Source organism: Symphalangus syndactylus, chromosome 14 (assembly GCF_028878055.3).
Source record: "Symphalangus syndactylus isolate Jambi chromosome 14, NHGRI_mSymSyn1-v2.1_pri, whole genome shotgun sequence".
Classification (NCBI taxonomy): Eukaryota; Metazoa; Chordata; class Mammalia; order Primates; family Hylobatidae; genus Symphalangus; species Symphalangus syndactylus.
In genome coordinates, this window is record NC_072436.2 from 47317649 (window position 1) to 47339509 (window position 21861).

Below are 21861 nucleotides of genomic sequence, written 5' to 3' on the forward strand. Positions count from 1 at the left end.
TATAATTGCCAACATCAGCATTCCACCAGGGTGCTTTCCCCATGTTATTATGGTCAGCTTCTCTACTTAGGAGTCCACTGAATTAAAATCCATGGAAACAGCCCTCAAACAATAACTGACTGGAAGGGCTGTATAAATACCCCAGCTCACTCACCCTATTGGAGTAATTCTGAAGCATTTCATTTTCCAGAGTTTGCATGCTGGGTTAAGTTTTATTTGTTCACAGTGATAGCTTGCCTGTTATTGCACAATGTATTGGCTGCCTTCCCTTCTCTGTCTCATTTCCCATGTTTCTCACACCTCTCAAATAAACTGCTTGCTCTGGGATACTTGCCTCAGGCTCTGCTTTTCATCCTTCTCCACACTAGTCCATTCCAATAGGGCTCATGCTGCACTCTGAGCAGTTCACACACTGGGATGGGCCTCTGCTGTACAGAAACCATATAAAGTCTTTCCGTTTCAAGCACAGCGATATCACAGTTCCAAGATAAGGCTAAAAGCATTTGAATCCTGGCTTCTTTGCTAGGTTGTTGTGTAACTGTGGAAATGACTCATAGCTTTTCTGAACCTCTATTTCTTCATTTTCAAAATGGACATAATACCTACTTCTTAAGTTGAGAGGTTTAAATGAGATAATAAATTTAAAATGTGTCACATAGTGCCTGGCACATAATTGCTCCATTTCTTTAAATATCAGCCAGTGTTATTAATAGTATTCATGCCTATTTCTACTTTTCCTTTTAACTTTCTGCACATCTTTTTCAGTCTTCTTAACAGCTTTGCGTTATCTCGATCCTGTCTTTGGTGCTCTTCTCGTCTCACCTTAAGTGTTCTCGTGGATTGACCTCACCTGATCCCACAGCTTCCATTTCTAATGCATTAAGCACGAAAAGTTCTCTTTCTCCAGCCTCTCCCTCTCTCCTGGTCTCTAAACCCAACATTTTCAACTCTCACTGTAACTCCAAATGCAGTGTGCACAAAATAAGACTTTGCTACACCAACAAATCAAAATGTATCTACTCCCAGTTATTTATCTGTTCCTATTTTGGTTAAAGACATCCTTCATCATCCAGATGCCCAAGCTAGAAATCCTAATTTTAATTTTTTCTTTCTTCATATTTTTCATATTCAAGCAGTTACCAGATTCTCTGACTTCTACTTTCTAAGTTGGTGTTTCCAAACTGAAGATTGCAACCTGTTAGTGATGGCAGCTCATGGGGACCAGTTAACTCTGAGGCTGGCAGGCTCTTTCTGGTGGCCAGCTTTCACAGCTACTTTTCTCCAGCTGCCAGCTGGGGAATGTGCTAATTGAAAACAGAAATTCTCCCTTTTAGCCCTTAAATATAAATTTTAAGAGAGTAATCCTGCACAACAGGAATCCCTAACCCCTGGGCCATGGACCAGTACTGGTCTGTGGTCTGTTAGGAACTGGGCCATGGAGCAGGAGGTGAGCAGTGGGCAGCTGACTAAGCGAAGCTTTATCTGTATTTACAGCTGCTCCCCATCACTCGCACCACTGCCTGAGTGCTGCCTCCTGTCAGATCAGCATTCTCATAAGAGCGCAAACCCTACTGTGAACTGCGCATGTGAAGGACCTAGGTTGCATGCTCTTTATGAGAATCTAATGCCTGATGATCTGTCACCATCTCCCATTACCCCCAGATGGGATTGCCTAGTTGCAGGAAAACAAGCTCAGGGCTCCCACTGACTCTACATTATGGCGAGTTGTATAATTATTTCCTTATATATTACAATGTAATAATAATGGAAATAAAATACACAATAAATGTAATGTGTTTGAATCGTCCTGAAACCATCCTCCTTACCCAGTCTGTGGAAAAATTGTCTTCCATGAAACTGGTCCCTGGTGCCAAAAAGGTTGGATACTGCTGCTGAACAAGAAGGGAGACCCCAGGATAATCTAATCATATTGATTTTTAGAAACTAGGAGGATAAGGATAAACATTTCTTATTTAAAGATAATGTAGTGTAAAATAAATAAATACATGTATTTATTATTTATATACTATTTATCCATGTTATATATTTACATATATTTGTATATTACATGCCTTTTGTATGTGTATTTATTAATAAGAAACATAGCTATCTATGATTTATGTATGTCGTATATATTTGATCTTTGCCCATGGTTCCTGGCACAGAGCTTCTGAAACCCTTGGAATCCCCTGAGTGATGAGTGTCTTTTGTATGCTAATGAGATGACTCATGACTGGGGACCTCTATAATTTCAGAATGGGGGTTGGTCACCAGAAAGACCAAGCCATGATGAGAGGATTGGAGCTTTCAATGTCAGTCTCCTACCTTTGAAGAGGGGAGTGGGGCTGGAGATTGAATTTAATCACTAGTGGCCAATGATAGTTTCAATCATGCCTACAAAATGAAACCTCCATAAAAACCCCAATAATGATGGGGTTTGGAGATTTTTTAGGTTGATGAACACATAGAGGTGCTGAGAGGGTGGTGCACCCAGCACGGGTGTAGAAACTCTGTTTCTCCCCTCCCCCAATGACCCATACATCTCTTCCATTAGTTTCTTCCTGACTTGTAGCCTTTAGAATGATGCACTAATAATAATAAAGTGCTTTCCTGAATTCTGTTAGTTGTTCTAGTGGATTACCAAACCTGAGAAATCTATAGGCAGTCAGTCAGAAGGATGGGTAGCTCCTGGGACATCCGGCTATCATCTGAAGTTAGGGCAAACTTGCGGGACTGAGCCCTTTACCTGTAAGGTTTGCGCTAACTCTAGTGGTTACTGTCAGAATTGAATTGAATTAAATTGTTGAACGTCAAGTTGGTGTCAGAGAATTGGAGAACTGGTGTAGAAAACAACAAGTATTTGGTGTCTGAAGAAAACTGCACATTTGGTGTCAGAATTGGTATGAGAAAAACGATATTGCAGATGAGTAATTAGATTTTTTTAAAAGTTCTGCAACCTTAAAGAAAAAGATCATAGAATATGCAAGAGATAGCTGAAGAGAAGATTTTTGAGGGAAAAAAGTTATTCCAAGAAACAGGTATAATTTGGATAGCAACAGCAAATTTAAAATGATAGTCCTATGAAGTAGGAAATGAAAGATGAGGTAATTTTAAAAATTGAAATAAAAATCAATACCACTGAGATAAAGAAAATATTTAAGAAAAAATAAGAAAAATTTTCTACCGTAGCAGAATGTAGAAGAGTTAAAAAGAACACTGATGTTGCAGAAAATTGATCAGTCTTCTGGAAGATGAATTTGAGAAAATTTCTGAAAATTCAGAGGTAAAGAACAACCGGGTGAAAACAATAAGTATAATGCACATGGATGGCCTGGCACGGTGGCTCCTGCCTGTAATCCCAGCACTTCGGGAGGCCAAGGTGGGTGGATCACCCGAGGTCAGGAGTTTGAGACCAGGCTGGCCAACATGGTGAAACCCCGTCTCTACTAAAAATACAAAAATTAGCCAGGCATGGTGGCATGCACCTGTAATCCCAGCTACTCGGGAGGCTGAGGCAGGAGAATTGCTTGAACCTGGGAGATGGAGGTTGTGGTGAGCTGAGATCGTGCCACTGCACTCCAGCCTGGGTGACAGAGCAAGACTCCATCTCAAAACAAAATAAATAATAAAATAAAATAATGCACGTGGAGGCAAGGCAATAAAGAACCAACCTATGTATAAAAAGGCAGAACAAGAAATGTGGCAGAATAAACAGGAGAACTGGAAGAGAAACAGTATTCAAAGTTATAATTGGAAAATGAAGGTAAAATATTTTTTTCCACAGTATACATTTTCCCCCAGATGAGACAATACACAGATCCCTAAAAAGAATCTAATGATAAGAACAGAACTGTAATGACAGAAAAGGCATTGGAGTTTCCTAAAGGCTATGATTTCTCTTCTTTGTTCTTTAGTCACCCTGATTAAAAAGACTCTCTGGGTATCAAGTAAACACCAATACTTGGAAATATCTTGCTCAAACAGTTGAATTTTAAGTGTATACAAATCTCTCAGGCAGGCAAAAACATAAAATATGATTAAAATACAGGTTTGGAAAAATATTCACAAACTCAAGCTAGCCATTGTGTTTTATACAAATTACATGCCAGAAAACAATAAGGCATTATCTGTAGAGTTTGGGGAAAAAGTGATATGTCCGTTAAATTCTATACCAAGCAGATGATGTTTATGTCTGAAAACCACAGAAAGATGTCAGAGGGAGAAGGAGCCTAGAAGGAAGTTAAGCAATAATGTTTCATTTCTGAAAAAAATATTTACAGATATAATAAAGTCAATTGAGGTACTAAGTGAATGATGCATTTTGAAACTCATGAGCTTGTAAGTCTAAATGTAAAAGAATCAATAGTGAGCATAGTACCATTTGTGTTAGTTCATTTGTATTAGTATAAAGGAATACCTGAGACTGAGGCATTTATAAAGAAAAGAGGTTTATTTGACTCATGGTTTTGCGGGTTGTACAAGCATGGTGCCAGAACCTGCTGGCTTCTGGTGAAACCTCAGGAAGCTTACAATCATGGCAGAAGGTGAAGTGGGGCTGGCACATCACATGGTGGGAGAGGGAGCAAGAGAGGGAAAGGGGAGGTGCCAGGCTCTTTTAAACAACCAGCTCTCCCGTGACCTCATAACTGTGAGGAAGTCATCAAGTCACTCATGAGGAAGCTGCCCCCATGGCCCAAATACCTCCAACTAGGCCCCACTTTCAACATTGGGGATTACATTTCAACATGAAATTTGAAGGGGACAAATATACATACCACATTAACATTTAAACAAATCAGTTAGCAACAATTGCTGATGTGATCGAGGGAATGCAAATATTATAAAGCCTAAAAGAAGAAAGATACAATAATGGAATCATAGTAAGTCAGGATAAAATATCCAGAAGAAAATTTATATAGAGAGGTCTGGGAAACATGGGAAATCCAGTCATGATGTCAATAGTATTCATTTGGAAAAAGCTGGTTCTAGGCCCAGAGGGATCCTTTAAAACTTCAAGAAACAATTATTTTCCAAATTATATAAACCGTTGTATAGGATAAAAATAAAGCACATTTTGCAATACTTTTTATCAAGGTAGAGAAATTCTGATAACAAATCTTGCCAAGAATTGAACAGAAAAGAGGAAACCATTGATTGATATCACTTTTGAACGTAAACACAAAATTCCTAAGTAAAGCGTTACTACAATGAATTCAGCAGTATTTAATCATTTTAATCCACCCTGCACAATTAAAGTTATCTCAGAAATGTAAAGATGTCTTCACATCTATTAGTATCATTTATTTTATCTATAGAAAAAAGGAAACAATATCTCATTGAAGTTAATGAATCATTATGTAAAATTTAACCTCCATTCTTGATTATAACTTATAGCAAAATGGATATACAATATCTCAAACCAAATAATAGCATCCTATTTTATAGTGAAGTAGTGAAAGTATTTCTTTTTTTTTGATGTTTCTTTTTTTTATTATTATTATACTTTAAGTTTTAGGGTACATGTGCACAATGTGCAGGTTTGTTACATATGTATCCATGTGCCATGTTGGTGTGCTGCACCCATTAACTCGTCATTTAGCATTAGGTAATCCAGTGAGCAAGAAGTAGCAGACACACTGGACTTACTGGTGAGACATTTGCATGCCAAAGGATGGGAAATAAATCCAACTAAAATTCAGGGACCTTCTACCTCAGGAAAATTTCTAGGCGTCCAGTGGTGTGGGGTCTGTTGAGATATTACTTCTAAGGTGAAGAATCCGTTGCTGCATTCGGCCCCTCCTACAACCAAGAAAGAGGCACAATGCCTGGTGGGCCTATTTGGATTTTGGAGGCAGCACATTCCTCATCTGGGTGTGTTGCTCCAGCCCATTTATCAAGTGACCTGAAAGATTGCCAGTTTTGAGTGGGGTCCAGAGAAAGAGAAGGCTCTGCAAAAGGTCCAGGCTGCTGTGCAAGCTGCTCTGCCACTTGGGCCATATGACCCAGCAGATCCAATGGTGCTTGAGGTGTCAGTGGCAGATAGGGATGCTGTTTGGAGCCTTTGGCAGGCTCCCATAGGTGAGTCACAGCGTGGGCCTCTAGGATTTTGGAGCAAGGCCCTGCCATCTTCTGCAGATAACTGCTCTCCTTTTGAGAGACGGCTCTTGGCCTGTTACTGGGCTTTAGTGAAAACTGAACATTTGACTATGGGTCATCAAGTCACCAAGCAACCTGAACTATTTATCATGAACTGGGTGCTTTCTGACCCATCTAGCCATAAAGTGGGTCATGCACAACAGCATTCCATCACCAAATGGAGGTGGTATGTATGTGATCATGCTCCAGCAGGTCCTGAAGGCACAAGTAAGCTACATGAGGAAATGGCTCAGATGCCCACGGTCTCCACTCCTGCCACCTGCCTTCCCTCCCCCAGCCTGCACTGATGACCTCAAAGGTAGTTCTGTATGATCAGTTGACAGAGGAAGAGAAGGCTAGGGCCTGGTTCAGAGATGGTTCTGTAGGATATGCAGGCACCACCCGAAAGTGGACAGCTGCAACACTACAGCCCCTTTCTAGGACATCCCTGAAGGGCAGTGGGGAAGGGAAATCTTTCCAGTGGGCAGAACTTCTTGCAGTGCACCTGGTTGTGCACTTTGCATGAAAGGAGAAATGGGGCCAGATGAGCGATTATATATTGATTCATGGGCTGTAGCCAATGGTTTGGCTGGGTGGTCAGGGACTTGGAAGAAGCATGATTGGAAAGTTGGTGACAAAGAAATCTGGGGAAGAGGTATGTGGATGGACCTCTCTGAGAGGTCGAAAACTGTGAAGATATTTGTATCCCATGTGAGTGCTCACCAAGGGGTGACTTCAGCAGGGGAGGATTTTAATAATCAAGTGGATAGGCTGACCCATTCTGTGGACACCACTCAGCCTCTTTCCCCAGCCACCCCTGTCATCCCCCAGTGGGCCCATGAACAAAGTGACCATGGTAGCAGGGATGGACGTTACGTATGGGCTCAGCAACATGGACTTGCACACATTAAGGCTGACCTGGTTACGACCACTGCTGAGTGTTCAGTTTGCCAGATCAACACTGATCCCTCGGTATGGCACCATTTCTCGGGGTGATCAGCCAGCTACCTGGTGGCAGGTGGATTATATTGGACCTCCTCCATCATGGAAAGGGCAGACACTTGTCCTCACTGGAATAGATACTTACTCCAGATATGGGTTTGCGTATCCTGCATGCAATGCTTCTGCCAAGACTACCATCTGTGGACTCATGGAATGCCTTATCCATGGTCATGGTATTCCACACAGCATTGCCTCTGACCAAGGCATTCACTTTATGGCTAAAGAAGTGCAGCAGTGGGCTCATGCTCATGGAATTCACTGGTCTTACCATGTTCCCCATCATCCTGAAGCAGCTGGATTGATAGAACAGTGGAATATCCATTTGAAGTCACAATTACGATGCCAACTAGGTAACAATACTTTGCAGGGCTGGGGCAAAGTTCTCCAGAAAGCCATGCATGCTCTGAATCAGTGTCCAATATATGGTACTGTCTGTCCCATAGCCAGGATTTACAGGTCCAGGAATCAAGGGGTGGATGTGGAAGTGGCACCACTCACCATCACCCCTCGTGATCCACTAGCAAAATTTTGCTTTCTGTTCCCGCAACATGAGGTTCTGCTGGCCTAGATGTCTTAGTTCCAGAGGGAGGAACATTGCTACCAGGAGACACAACAACGATTCCATTAAACTGGAAGATAAGATTGCCACCTGGATGCTCTGTGTTCCTCCTACCTTTAAGTCAACAGGCTAAGAAGGGAGTTACAGTAATGGTTGGGGTGATCAATCCAACTTTCAAGATGAAATCAGTCTACTACTCCACAACAGATGTAAGGAAGAGTATGCATGGAATACAGGAGATCCATTAGGGCGTCTCTTAGTATTACCATTCCCTGTGATTAAGGTCAGTGGGGAACTACAGCAGCTCAATCCAACAGGACTGTGAATGACCCAGACCCCTCAGGAATGAAGGTTTGAGTCACTCCACCAGGAAAAAACACATGACATGCTGAGGTGCTTGCTGAAGCCAAAGGGAATACAGAATGGGTAGAAGAAGGTAGTCATCAATAACAGCTACGACCACATGACCAGGTGCAGAAATGAGGACTGTAATTGTCAAGAGTATTTCTTCCTTCTTTTGTTAAAAACATGTTTGTGCATATATACACTTGGACTAAGAAAATATTTTATTTACTTTCTTCTTTATCATATGATACAAATTTACTGAGTTTACATCAGCATTTAGGTATTGTTAACTTTATGTAATAATATTTGGGTTGGGGATTGGTACGTTTCTGGTTGTACAAAGCATTGCCGTATTATGTTAGGCGTAATTATGACCTTATTATTGTCTTTATTTGAAGATTGTGTATGATCTCAGGAGATGTATATGGGTTCAAGTTTACAAGGGGTGGGTTTGTGATGGTTAATACTGGGTGTCAACTTGACTGGATTGAAGGATACAAAGTATTGATCCTGGATGTGTCTGTGAGAGTGTTGCCAAAGGAGATTAACATTTGAGTCAGTGGGCTGGGAAAGGCAGACCCACCCATAATCTGAGTGGGCACCATCTAATCAACTGCCAGTGCAGCTAGAATAAAAGCAGGCAGAAAAACGTGAAAAGAGAGACTAGACTAGCCTCCCAGCCTACATCTTTCTCCTGTTCTGGATGCTTCCTGCCCTTGAACATCAGACTCCAAGTTCTTCAGTTTTGAAACCCAGACTGGCTCTCCTTGCTCCTCAGCCTGCAGACAGCCTATTGTGGGACCTTAATCGTGTGAGTTAATACTTAATAAACTCCCATATATATATGTAAATATAATATATATTTATTATTATTATTTTTTGAGATGGAGTCTTGCTCTGTCGCCCAGGCTGGAGTGCAGTGGTGCAATCTTGGCTCACTGCAAGCTCCGCCTCCTGGGTTCATGCCATTCTCCTGCCTCAGCCTCTCGAGTAGCTGGGACTACAGGTGCAGGCCACCATGCCCGGCTAATTTTTTTGTATTTTTGGTAGAGACGGGGTTTCACTGTGTTAGCCAGGATGGTCTCCATCTCCTGACCTCGTGATGCACCTGTCTCGGCCTCCCAAAGTGCTGGGATTATATATGTATTCCATTAGTTCTGTCCCTCTAGAGAACCCTGACTAATACAAGGTGAATATATAATATTGAAGTGAATGGGAGAGCCTACAATGAATTACACTAGAGACAGAAAGTGTAAAGGAAAGTCTAATACATTCTACCATACTATAATATACAAAAATTAAGCAACTCCCACCCTTAGTTTCTATATTACAATAACAACTAACAAAGCAAAATTAATTTAAAAATAGAAGGCAAATAACAAACTTGGAGAACATTCTTGTAATTCAATGACAAAAGTTAACATTCATTCTTAAATATAAAATGCTTTTCTACATCAATAAGAAAAAAAATGAATATCCTAACAGACAAATAAGGTCATGAAGAAGGTCACTAGAGAAAAATACATGCAAAAAACTTCAAACATCAGAAATCAGTTAATTACAACTTAAAGCATGATACAATTTATCACAAATTTAAAATAATGAGAATAATCAGCATTTTTCATATTTGTGAAAGAGAGTGTTCTCTCCTAAATGGATATGAAGGGTATTATTTGGTACAATATTTTAGAGGGGCCACTAGATGTGTGTGTGTAGACATATAGTAAATACTCTAAAAATATTTTTTCCGCCGGGCGCGGTGGCTCACGCTTGTAATCCCAGCACTTTGGGAGGCCGAGGCGGGCGGATCACGAGGTCAGGAGATCGAGACCAAGGTGAAACCCCGTCTCTACTAAAAATACAAAAAAAAATTAGCCGGGCGTGGTGGCGGGCGCCTGTAGTCCCAGCTACTCGGAGAGGCTGAGGCAGGAGAATGGCATGAACCCGGGAGGCGGAGCTTGCAGTGAGCCGAGACTGCGCCACTGCACTCCAGCCTGGGTGACAGAGGGAGACTGTCTCAAAAAAAAAAAAAAAAATTTTTTTTTCTTTTCATCCACTAATTTTATCTATAAGGTTTTTTTTCCCTAAGGACAACATTGAATAATGTAGTTTCTTGGTAAATTCTAAGGATCTTTATTTCTATGTCTGTTCTTTTCTTTAGCTTTTCATGTATATATATTTTTTAGTCATAGCATCATTACAATTCTAAATGATATTTTTTCCTTCGTCATTGTTTCAGGACTGCAAATTCTCATCCATACAGCTCCAAAGCAGTGGTTTATAATTTCTTTTCTTTTCTTTTCTTTTTTTTTTTTTTTTGAGACAGAGTCTCGCTCTGTCACCCAGGCTGGAGTGCAGTGGCGCGATCTCAGCTCACTGCAAGCTCCCCCTCCCGGGTTCACGCCATTCTCCTGCCTCAGCCTCCGGAGTAGCTGGGACTACAGGCACCCGCTACCAAGCCCGGCTAATTTTTCGTATTTTTAGTAGAGACAGGGTTTCACCGTGTTAGCCAGGATGGTCTCGATCTCCTGACCTCGTGATCCACCCACCTCGGCCTCCCAAAGTGCTGAGATTACAGGCATGAGCCACCACGCCCGGCCTATAATTTCTAATAATATTCAGTGACATTGATTGAATGACAAATAAAACAAATCTAAAGACGGTATTAAAAATGTACCAGGAAGACTCTAAAGTTCTGTTCTAAAAAATAAAACCTACTAAAAAATACACCAGCACGTGACCTGAGTTTTAAGTTGAATTAAAAACAAAGCAAAACTTTAAACAATAAACGATTAGTTGCAACTTCATTTGACAGTAGGACTGGAGTAGGTTTCTGGATTAGAAACGTTAAGTGCTGAGATCATGTCTTATTGGTTACAGGTTGATGCCAAGAGGGCACATTCCAGGGAAGGGCCTTAGCAGAGGAGAGGTAGGCAAAAATCAAAAGTGGTGCCCCTGACTTGAAGCACCAGGAGTTGCAAGATCTGTGTGACACCTATAATCGGGTTTCTCAGGATAGAACTGCAAAGATAGATGTTGTGGCCTGTTGAAAGCAACAATGCTGTGATATGCAAGAGTGTTATGTCCCTGACAGTGTAATATTAATGTATTGCCAGTAAACAGCCATTATCAAGACTCATAAAAGGAATAATTAATGGTATTGTTAGCTTTTTTAAAAAATTAGAAAATAAATGGCTACTTTGGTTTTGAAATGTTAATTAATTACCATGGGATAATTTCCAGTTAGTCAAGTTTATTCCCCGCAAAGCTAGTTTTGCAAATACAGTGCAGAACCTCAGTCAGTATTGCTCACATGTAGATCTATTCAACCTACATGAAAAGAAAAAGGAAGACCCTTAATTGAAGAAACTCCCTTCAGGACCTACTCAGGCAGGGCTCTTGCTGGTCATCACAGCGCAAGGTGCATGTAAATCCCTGGGGATCCTGACTTCTCAGCAGATTTTTGAGGAACACATTCCACACTGAGAAACAGTTGACAAGATGATTTGTTAATATAAGCTGGGGACAGGAGGGAAACAAAAAATAAAAATAAAATAGCAGCTTGAAAAGGAGAAATTAGCCTTTGGAATGTATTATGATATTTAGAAATCAGGGCATCATTTTCCATTCCTCGGTGTTCCCAGTGCAATTTTCCTTCCCTGTCTGGTCAATTTGGGAAAGAGGAGACTTTCTGTCATGGGATTTGAAGCTGCATGCCTTTAAAACCTTCCCAGCCCTGCACAACCTCTAGATCCTTGCCAGTTGGCTTAAATTCTTCTATGTTCACAATGTGCACATATATATTTTAAAAAGAAAATTGCCCCTGGCTGGCATAAGGAGGTGGTCTCTCTTTTCCTCTCTTCCCAGCAGTTTCTCTCAAACCCCCACCCTCAGCTAGCCCTGTTCACCTCTCCCCACAGAGGCAAACAAAGGAAATATTACTGCTCCTCGTGGAACCAGAGATTGCCAGCAAGTGGGCGGGCCGGTGCTGCCACAGCAGTAGACACATCTATCACTCAAGAAATGTCACCCTGCCTTGACCAATCCATTGTATAGTTGGAATGGTGAAAGCACTTATTTGGAAAGGTGCAGAGATGAACAGCTGTTGAACTCAGTGACATCTGGGCCAGTCTAGGAAGGGGCTGCGGGCCTGTCCAGCACATCTGCTTTCAAGAGAATGTTCATTTGTGGTAGGAAATCTTCTATTATAAATAGGCTATTGCACACAAACACAAACACACACCTCCCCCTCCCTGCCCCCGCCCCACCAAACCACCCTACTCAATCCCCTCTCTCACCTGTTTTTGGACTATTTCCCTCCAAATTCATATATTTCAAGAATCACAGAGTTTGTGTGAACCTATCCGCTAGTGCCAATGCCTCACTATTCACCATTGAAAGAAGTTGAAATAAACAGCCTGGTCCCCAGCCCCCTCTGGCTCAGTAAAACCAATTACCAACTGAGCACAAAAGTGCCCAGTGAAAAACAAATAAACAAACACAAAACCTCAAACCTTGGAGCAGTCACATTTTAGGGGAGGTGACAGAAGCCTTTATTTGCGAAGGCCCAGAGCTGAAGAGATTTTTGAAATTAGCAAAGGCTCACCGCTGCCTGGGAACACAGAGGATACCAGGAGCCCCTGGGACACCCGGCCACTTCCCTCACTTCATGGCGAAAGGAAAAAGCCGCTTTAATTGCCGAAGTTTATTTTTTCACAGCAGTCTTTAGAGGAAGACCCTTGGCAATCCGCACTTTGAAGATTTATACATGGTACTTACCAACTCTACTTTTATATATTTGAAATAAAAATAGCTCAGCAGCAATTTGCTTCTTTTTTTTTTTATCCTCGTTTTAAAACTCATTCCTCTCCTACCTTTGAAGTGTAGAGAACTCTCTCAGTCACCAGCCTTTTTTGGATGGTAGAATGTTAATCATAAGAATTTATTTTCTGTGCTAACAAATGTTTTCCTTGGAGTTTTTTTTTTATCATTTTAGATGGAACTTTTAAAAAAGATATAAATTAAATCAGATTGTTGAGAAATTTCACTGGGGAACAACGCCTTCATTTGTAAGATTCTCCGGATCTCTGAAATGCTCAAAGAGGTTATACTTTCTCCAGAGAGAAGAAAATACTCACCACTAAGACATTAAGTCAAAGAGCATTTTCTTCTAAGGAGATTTTATTCTAATGACATGAAAGACCAATAAGGATAATAGTAATAAAGTAAAAAATTGAAAAAACCAAAATATCCTATATACCTTCAGGAAGGTCTTCTTTCTGCCCAAACTTCCTGCAAGTGCTTGCTAAGGATTGTGAAGCATTTCTCTAGAGCTCTGATCAGCAGATTTGATATATGGATTTAGATCAATTTTTTCTTATGGCAAATCTATATGTTATTCTCCGTCTTCATTTGGTGCTATTTGCTGAGTGGCTGTTACTTGGGGGCAAAGGTCACCTCGCTCTCTGGCGGTTGAAGCAGCCGAATAATCTTTTACTCCTCATAAGAGGAGTGTGAGATATTAAATCACACTTGACGTACCTGAGGCACAGCAACTTCATCCATATTTTATCTGCTGTAAATTTAATACCACAGCACTTTTTAGGGTGAGGTATTTATTAACTGGCTGGGAATGAGCAGTACAGAAATTCAGTTTGTTCAGGAAAATAAAATGAAGACAGTCTGACAAGTTTATGAAGTAAACACAATAGCTATTTATTACTTTTTAAACACACAGTTTGCTGAAATGTCTTTAGCAGTGTTTGTTCAATAAATGCATAATGCTTCTAAATCATCTCAGCTTATTTTTTTCTTTGAATTTTAATAAAGCCTTTTTCTCTTAAAGCAATCTGCTTTCCTCCCACTGATGGTGGCTGTTTCCGACGGCTTACCTGGCATTCTTAGGTAAAGAAGTGCAGCTTTGTTCTGTGTGAACCACCCTGTGGCATTGTGGGAAATGGAATCACATTTAGGCTTGCTGCAGTCAGCCTCCTGTCCCTGAATCAGTTGATAAACTATTTCAGAGAGACAGGGCTGTCTTCGCCAGAGGACTGTTTCTCTCAATTACCCTTCTCAACTTTTCTTTCTTTCTCTTGCTTTTTCTCTCCTTATCTCTCTCTCTCTTTCTATTTTAACATCTCCTGTGTTTCACAGCATTTGTACTCTGAAATCTTTATTTTTAGCTGCAGATAAATTACAGGTTGCTTGTATGATCCACGTGCCACCTCTCTTGCTCTTTGGTGACATGAGGATACGTCAGCTATTTATTAAAAAGGGAGAATGAGGTCCGCACCATTTACTTGTATGGTCATTACGTCTCATACAACTTTGTTTTCCCTTCCTTTCTTGAAAGATACAATCTTGAGAACCTCACAGCATTTTTGTGATTATAATATTGGCCTTTTATACTTATTTGCTCATCACTTTCATTTGTGATCTTTGGCCCTTCAGTCAATTTGATCACCAGCTTGTAGCTGGTGTCTCTAAGGAAATCAAGGAGGCTCTACACCGTAATTTGATATTAACTTTAAGTGTCCTAACTCCACAGAATGGGACTAGAGCAGTGATTCTCAAAGTGTGGTCCAGAACACAGCAGGCAGCACCTGGTAATTGTTGAATATGCAAAGTCTCTGGCCCCACCCCAGACCCACTGAATCAGAACCCTGGGGATGGGTTCAATAGTCTGGGTTTTCACAAGCCCTCCAGGTGTTTCTGATGCCTGTTCAAGTTTGAGAATCAGTAGACTAAAGTCTTGATGAACCACAAACAGGTGATCTATTTGCAGTATTAGAGTCTTTTGTCAGCCCTTCCTTGACTTACCCCAGGCTTCCAGGAAGATCCTCAGGGAGTGGAGCACACAAATTTGCCAGCTTTAGGAGCACTGCTCTGATAAAGTGGACTCAGTGCTGCGTACAAATAATGTGTTGGATGAGCCAGTGCCGGTAGAACCCTCTCTCAGCATGGCTCATCCAAAGATGACTGTAACTTGCTTTAGGAAGAAAGAAGAGCAATGGAACTAACATTTTTTTGAGGGAAAGGAAACTGATATCAATGGGACTCTTTAAAAAGGAGTTCTCACAACTTTTAAATTCTGTGGTGATATGCTTACTTGTATGCCTCTGGTCTTCATAAAACATTTACTCCTCTAAATATTTTCAGGAAACCATTTCACTTCAACTGGGTGTGCGCTGGTTCCTTTTCTTTGGCATATTTAAAAATAATATATAAATAGGAAATGCTTCAAACCTATCTCTTTATCGTCCTTTTTAATATATTAGCTCTTCCTAGGCTATTACTGTTCTATACCTGCCTGTTAATATATCTCCTTCCTAAGCACACCATTCCAAGGCACATCTTAACTTATTCCTTTATTCTTTTCTCCACAGCATTGGAAGATCAAATCTTCCATGTCGCACTATTCCTTCTGACAATGTATCAAACCGCATCACTTTTTCAGCTTTGGATCTTACCCTCTGCAGAAGCTCATTATGTAATAGATTTCATATTAAGAAAACAGGGTTTTCTGCAGTTCTGAACATTCACAGAAACTCGGATTCACCACCAGAATCTTAGGAGGCATTTTGGTGTCTGATGCAATTTAGAACTTAAATGGAGACACAATCTGATGTCTGACCTGAATTGTTTAACTATAAAATATGTTCCTATTAGGGAAGTCACATCCAACAAAAGGAAACATACTGTGAGAGAGGACTGCGGAAAAATTAAATGACTTCTCAAAGCCTAAACCTCTGAAATATGTTAGTCCCTTTTACTTTAGGGTAACAACAAAGCATTTTTTAAAACATTCTGAAAGCTTTAAAATGTACACATATTAAAGCATCTTTATACTCCTGAATTTCAGCAGCTGAGGGAAAAAGAAAAATCTACTTATTAGGTGTATATATGCATGTGTATGTTGTTGAGAAAAATGTAATATGTATATAAATATATAATACAGATGCTATATATGTAATACATAGATGCTGTATATACATAGAATGTTGTTTTTCAAACAGCTGACTGTGACTGGATTGTGGCTCTTGAAATCTCTACTTGGTTGGTCATGATCTGCATTAAAAACTTAAATTGAATAGACAAACTAAATAGACTAAAATAGAATACAAGAGAAAATAGCAGAGTACATTACTGTATATAGTAAGGCTAAATATTATTTTTGGGAAACTTGTTTTAGTATAAGTATGTATACTGGGTAATGATATAAATACACTGATATAAAGAGTTGAATACTTATAGTTAGTGACTTTATTATTAGTGTGATTTGCCTGGCATTCTCTTACCTTTAACAATAATAATCAAACAATAACAACTCCTCCTAAATACATAAAAAGTCTATATCCAAATACTGTAAATAAAATAAATGATATGGCTATGCAGTGTCGAAGCATAGAGCTTAGACAGTCTTTAAATACCTTGATCCATTCACTCATTTATACATTAATGAAACTTGAATAAATTAATAAACTTCCCTGTGCCTTGATTTATTTTTTATTTTTTATTTTTTATTTTTTTTGAGACAGAGTCTTGCTCTGTTGCCCAGGCTGGAGTGCAGTAGTGTGATCTCAGCTCACTGCAAGCTCCATCTCCTGGGTTCACGCCATTCTCCTGCCTCAGCCTCCCGAGTAGCTGGGACTACAGGCGCCCACCACCACGCCTGGCTAATTTTTTTTTTTTTTTGTATTTTTAGTAGAGACAGGGTTTCACCATTTTAGCCAGGATAGTCTCCATCTCCTGACCTCATGATCTGCCCATCTCTGCCTCCTAAAATGCTGGGATTACAGGTGTGAGCCACAGTTCCCAGCCTCCTTGATTTATCTGCAAAATGCCACTGATACTAGAACCTATCTATGAAATTATAGTGAGGATTAAATGACTTAATATATGTAAAGCACTTAGTATAAGTACTAAATACAATTTTGTTATTAATATTACTAGCATCTGTACTTATGCATGCCTACTCTGTGTAAGACCAGTGCTGGGTTCATGGGGAATCCAACGTGGGTTATGCATTTTGTTTGGTTTCTGCCTCAAAGGAGACTGTAGCTCAAACTCCTATATATTGTCTTTGGGCATAAGTCAGAATGAAGGGGTTGCCATCTATGTTTGCTTATTTAAGAGATATTTATTTATTTTTCTGTGTTTTGAGAAGAGTAAAGCAAAAGGGAAAGTCAAAAGACTCAACTTGAGGCTCTAGCAGAGTAGAGGAACATCAGGAACATGAGACCCTTTCCAACCGGAGAGACCTTTATCAAACCTCTGGACCTAGCAAAACGGTCCTCATCTGTGCAATGACTTCCAAGGTTCTGTCTGCTATGACTGAATTGTGTCCTCCCAAAACTCATATGTTGAAGTCCTAACCACCTTTGTGACTGTATTTGGAGACAGGGCTTTTAGGAGGTAATTCAGGTTAAATGGGATCAGAAGGGCAGGGCCCTAATCCTATAGGATTAGTGTACCTATAAGAAGAGAGGTACCAGGGATGGGCACTCACAGAGCAAAGGCCATGTGAGGTCACGGCACGAAGTGGGCCCTCTGGGGAAAAGGAGAGGAGCCTCACCAGAAATGACCATTCCGGCACCCTCATCTTGTCCTTTCAGCCCTCAGAACTGTTGAGAAAATAAGTTTGCATTATTTAAGCCACATGGCCCATGATATTTTGTTATGGCAACTCAAGCTAACAAAGACACCTTCCAACTCTGAAATTTTAAAGGTGGTCACCAGGGTGTAGACACCTAACCCTTTCTATCCTGTCCCTTTCCCTGACTGTCTTGGCTCCATGACTCGAGGGTCTTCTCTCCGTGATGAGACCCTCCTCCTCCCAGTGCAGATGGACACACTCTTGAATGGTCATCTGGTTCATCTCCCACCCTAACACCTTCCTGCAATTAACTGTTAAGGTCAAGGCTTTTGGGAAATATAAAACTGCTTTTCCCCCATAAAAGAACTGGCTGAGGAAAATTTCAGTGTACTACACTTCACAGTTCTCAGGTCAAGAAGATGTCTGTACTGGGTTGAATAGTGTTACAGTGTCCCTCAAACTTCATGTTCACTGGGAACCTGTGAATATGACCTTATTGGGAAATAGGGTCTTGCAGATATAATCAAGCTAAGAAGAGGTGTATTTGGAGACAAGTGTTTTAGGAGGTAATTCAAGTTAAATGGGATCATAAGGGCAGGGTCCTACTTCCTGTAGGGCCCAAGGTGTGCCCTATTCCAATATGACTGGTGTTCTAAGAAGAAGGAAATTTGGACACAGACACACAGGAGAGAAGGCCACGTGAAGATGGAGACATAGATTGAAGTGCTGCATCTACAAGCCAGCCACTAGGGATTGCTGGCAACTACCAGAAGCTAGAAGCATCCAAGAAGTATTCTTTCCCAGAGACCTCAGAGACAGCATGGTCCCATCTGCATTTTAATTTCAGCCTTCCAGCTTCCAGAACCGTGCAGAATACATTTCTGTTGTTTTAGACTACTCAGCTTGTGGCAATTCTTTACGGCAGCCCCAGGAAACAAATATAATGTTCAAGAGTTAAATAAACCACAAATGCAAGTTATTTATATTTGGAATCAATATATAAAATTTCACATAAATCAATTGCCCCCCATATTGCAAAAATTCCCAAACACCACCATGTAACCAATGACTGTGGCTTGAAAGGATACTAATAAATGACAAATATGCATGGTTATTCATTTTATAAATATCTATTGGGTACCCATGGTGTGCTAAGCAATATCCTGGGAACTGAAATTGTGTATAACAGGGACATAGGCCAGGCAAGTTTGCTCACGCCTGTAATGCCAGCACTTTGGGAGGCCAAGGCTGGTGGATCACCTGAGGTCAGGAATTTGAGACCAGTCTGGCCAATACGGTGAAACCCTGTCTCTACTAAAAATACAAAAACTAGCCGGGTGTGGTGGCGGGTGCCTGTAGTCCTAGCTACTCAGGAGGCTGAGGCAGGAAAACCGCTTGAACCCAGGAGGCAGAGGTTGTAGTGAACCGAGACTGTGCCATTGTACTCCAGCCTGGGCAACAGAGTAAGACTCCGACTCAAAAAAAAAAAAAAAAAAACAAAACAAAACACACACACACAAAACAGGGACACATTAGGCCTAGCTACATCTGGGGAGGTTGTTTCTACTTTTCACTTCCTGCGTCACTGAAGAGCTAGATTCTTCTCAGTCTGTACTGTAACTCTGGGGGGAGTCAAGCATGCATTTGTAATTAAGCATTGCAACTGTAGCATTGACTGAAGTGGGAGGAGATGTGGCTAAAACCATGAAAGAAGAGTTGTTTTGTTTTTGCTTTATATATCGGGTGCCCTCATCCAAATGTTAAGTATTTCCCCAGCACTTTTTTCATTTCTCACTTCTGATCAGAAGGAGTCAGAAGTCCAGGTCCTGTTTACACATCACTAAGGGTCTGATGCCCATCATGCTGTGGGTCACGAGCTGGGGGTTGAGGGCTCCTGTGGATGTGTTTCCTGTCCAGAGAGTATAGAGAGAGTATGCTAGGCCCAGGGGATGAGATGGATGTGTACATTGACCAAAAAAAAAAAAAAAAAAAAAAAATCAAAACACTAGAAAATGTGGGAAAAACACAAAGGAACCCAAACTTATATAAAATTGTGGGGAAAAGAGCTACAGATAGTATCTGCACAAGACATTTGAGCTGGGCATTGAGCACAAGGGGAAATGCATCTGGGAAGAAGACAGGTGGTAGGGGGTGGGGAATGGAGCTTAACCAGATGAATTGAGGTCATTTCTTGGACTTTATTCCTTACATAATGAAGAAGATTAGAACTAAAGGCCAAATGCAAATGTATTATTGTCTGTAACAAAGACGACTCTTGCTCACATGGAGGAGTTGACAGAGAAAACTGATGTCGGAAGTAGGAAGGGGTCACAGGAAACCATTTCCCTCATTAAAGTTCCTGAGTTTCAGGTCTGGGGCTTCATGGAAGAACATTGACGTTAAGGCAAAAGTTTAATTTCTTAGAGTTTTATTTTCTCTTGAAATCACACTCATCAGAAGCAATTGTTTGATTTTTGAGAATGCGTGTAGAACAGCTGAGATGATAATAAAGCGACTGCCCGTGCAGGCCAGGCCTTGTGTGGGTGCTTTATATGATGCTCTCATCTAGGCGGTATCCTGGCCCCGTGAGGTGGGTGTGACAGGAATCCTCACTGGACCAAAGCAGACATCGAGAATTCAGAGCTGGTGGTTGAGCCTTTGGTATTAAGGTTGCAAACAGGAACCCGAGGGCTCTGGGACCACATCAGCCTTCTTTGATTATTCCTTGGGCTACCTGCATTATAATCCCTTTGGGTTGTGTTCTTTAAACCTTTGGGCACCCACCTTATACTCACTGAATCAAATTCTGTCCAGTGAAGCCTGGGGGTCTGCATTTCTACAAGCTATCCAAGGTGACATTTTTTTTAGGTTTGCAGAAGTTTGAGAATCACCAAGCTATACTTTGTACAGGGAGTGGCCTGGAGGGGACCTCAGGACAAAGCCACTTTTTTGAGTTCCCTGAAGGGTGGGTCCTTGTCCTGCATCATGAAATACCAGGTGTCTGACATACAGTAGTCATTTTCATTTTTATCCAGGTGGATTTGAGTAGGGGAATGGGAAGGTGAGAGGGAAATGGGACCAAAAGCAGTCCGTAAAGGGGAAAAATCTATAAGATGAGAAAGGCAAATGAAGCAAAGAAGTGACATGAATGAGCCATTGAAGCAGCAGGAGAGGAAATGTTACAGGGCCTCTATCAAAAACCTGGGGAAAAAGATCAAATATTTCAACTTCGTTGGCTTTTCTTTGTTCCTATATGAGCGCCCACCATTCTTCCACTTTCTGGCTCCTTTACTTAATCGAAGATTGTGAAGGTGCAGGGAATTCATATGACAAAATAAAAGTGAAAGGAGCAACCATCATTCATGAACAATTTGTGCTTTTTCCCTTTGCAGAAAATGACAATGATAAAAATAACCTCCTTCCGCCACCCACCCAAACAGTGAATGCAAAATAAAGCATCCAATGGCAACATTTTAATTCCTTTAAAATCCAACTCGAATTAGTGAATCAGAATCTCTTGCTCAGGTTGAAAAACCTCCTCAGGTGATTTTGATGTCTGTCCCTACTTAATAATCCCTGGGCTAGGTCATCCCAAGGGCCCTTTTTAACTCTGACAATCAATTTTTACCAAGTATTCGTAGGATAAATGTCACAGGTGTGTGGGGAGGGATTTCATCCTGCTTAGATCTCAAATTGAAGTCTCCGAGAGTTTCTTAGTATGTAGGCCACTGTTTTCCTCCCACGCTGTCTGCGACGCTGTTTGTTTTAAGCGTGGCCTAATTTCATGTGAAGAGCGGGTCTATGGCACACAGTAATTCTCACGAGGAACGTCGTGCATTTATAATAGGACAGGGTGGACACATCGATCTCAGCTCTGGGAATGAGGAGACTGATGCTGAATTCCCCAGAGAGCTTGCTCTCTGGTGAAATGGAGAATTACTGAATCAGTTAAACATAGGCTCCAAAGGAAAAAAAGTCAAAAAAGAAAGTGCCCAGGGAGGCACAAGTGTCATTTAGCTTTTGATCAGTGGGACGAACTGATATGCTTTAGGCCAGGGACCTGTCTGTCAGCCCTGCATGGGCTGAAAGGACCACACAGGCAAGCGAGTGGAAGAAAAAGCAGAGAGGGAAAGTGGGTGGTGGGAAGGGAGGGCTCCTACCAGGCGTGGCTGGAGCTGCTCAAAGTGGACTCCCAGGGGCTTTGCTGTCCCAGTGCCCTGGGGGT

General features: G+C 41.1%; 1 long non-coding RNA gene across 1 annotated transcript in view; it reads right to left on the reverse strand.

The window, feature by feature from the left end:
• The window catches only part of LOC134732329 (uncharacterized), a 35752-nt gene extending 22222 nt beyond the window's left edge, over positions 1 to 13530 (reverse strand). The window contains exons 1-2 of the long non-coding RNA XR_010115373.1: positions 13302 to 13530; positions 11428 to 11560 (exon numbers count right to left, since the gene is read on the reverse strand). This is a non-coding gene — a long non-coding RNA (uncharacterized lncRNA). The remainder of the gene's footprint in view (positions 1 to 11427; positions 11561 to 13301) is intronic.
• Between the last annotated feature and the right edge of the window lie 8331 nt (positions 13531 to 21861).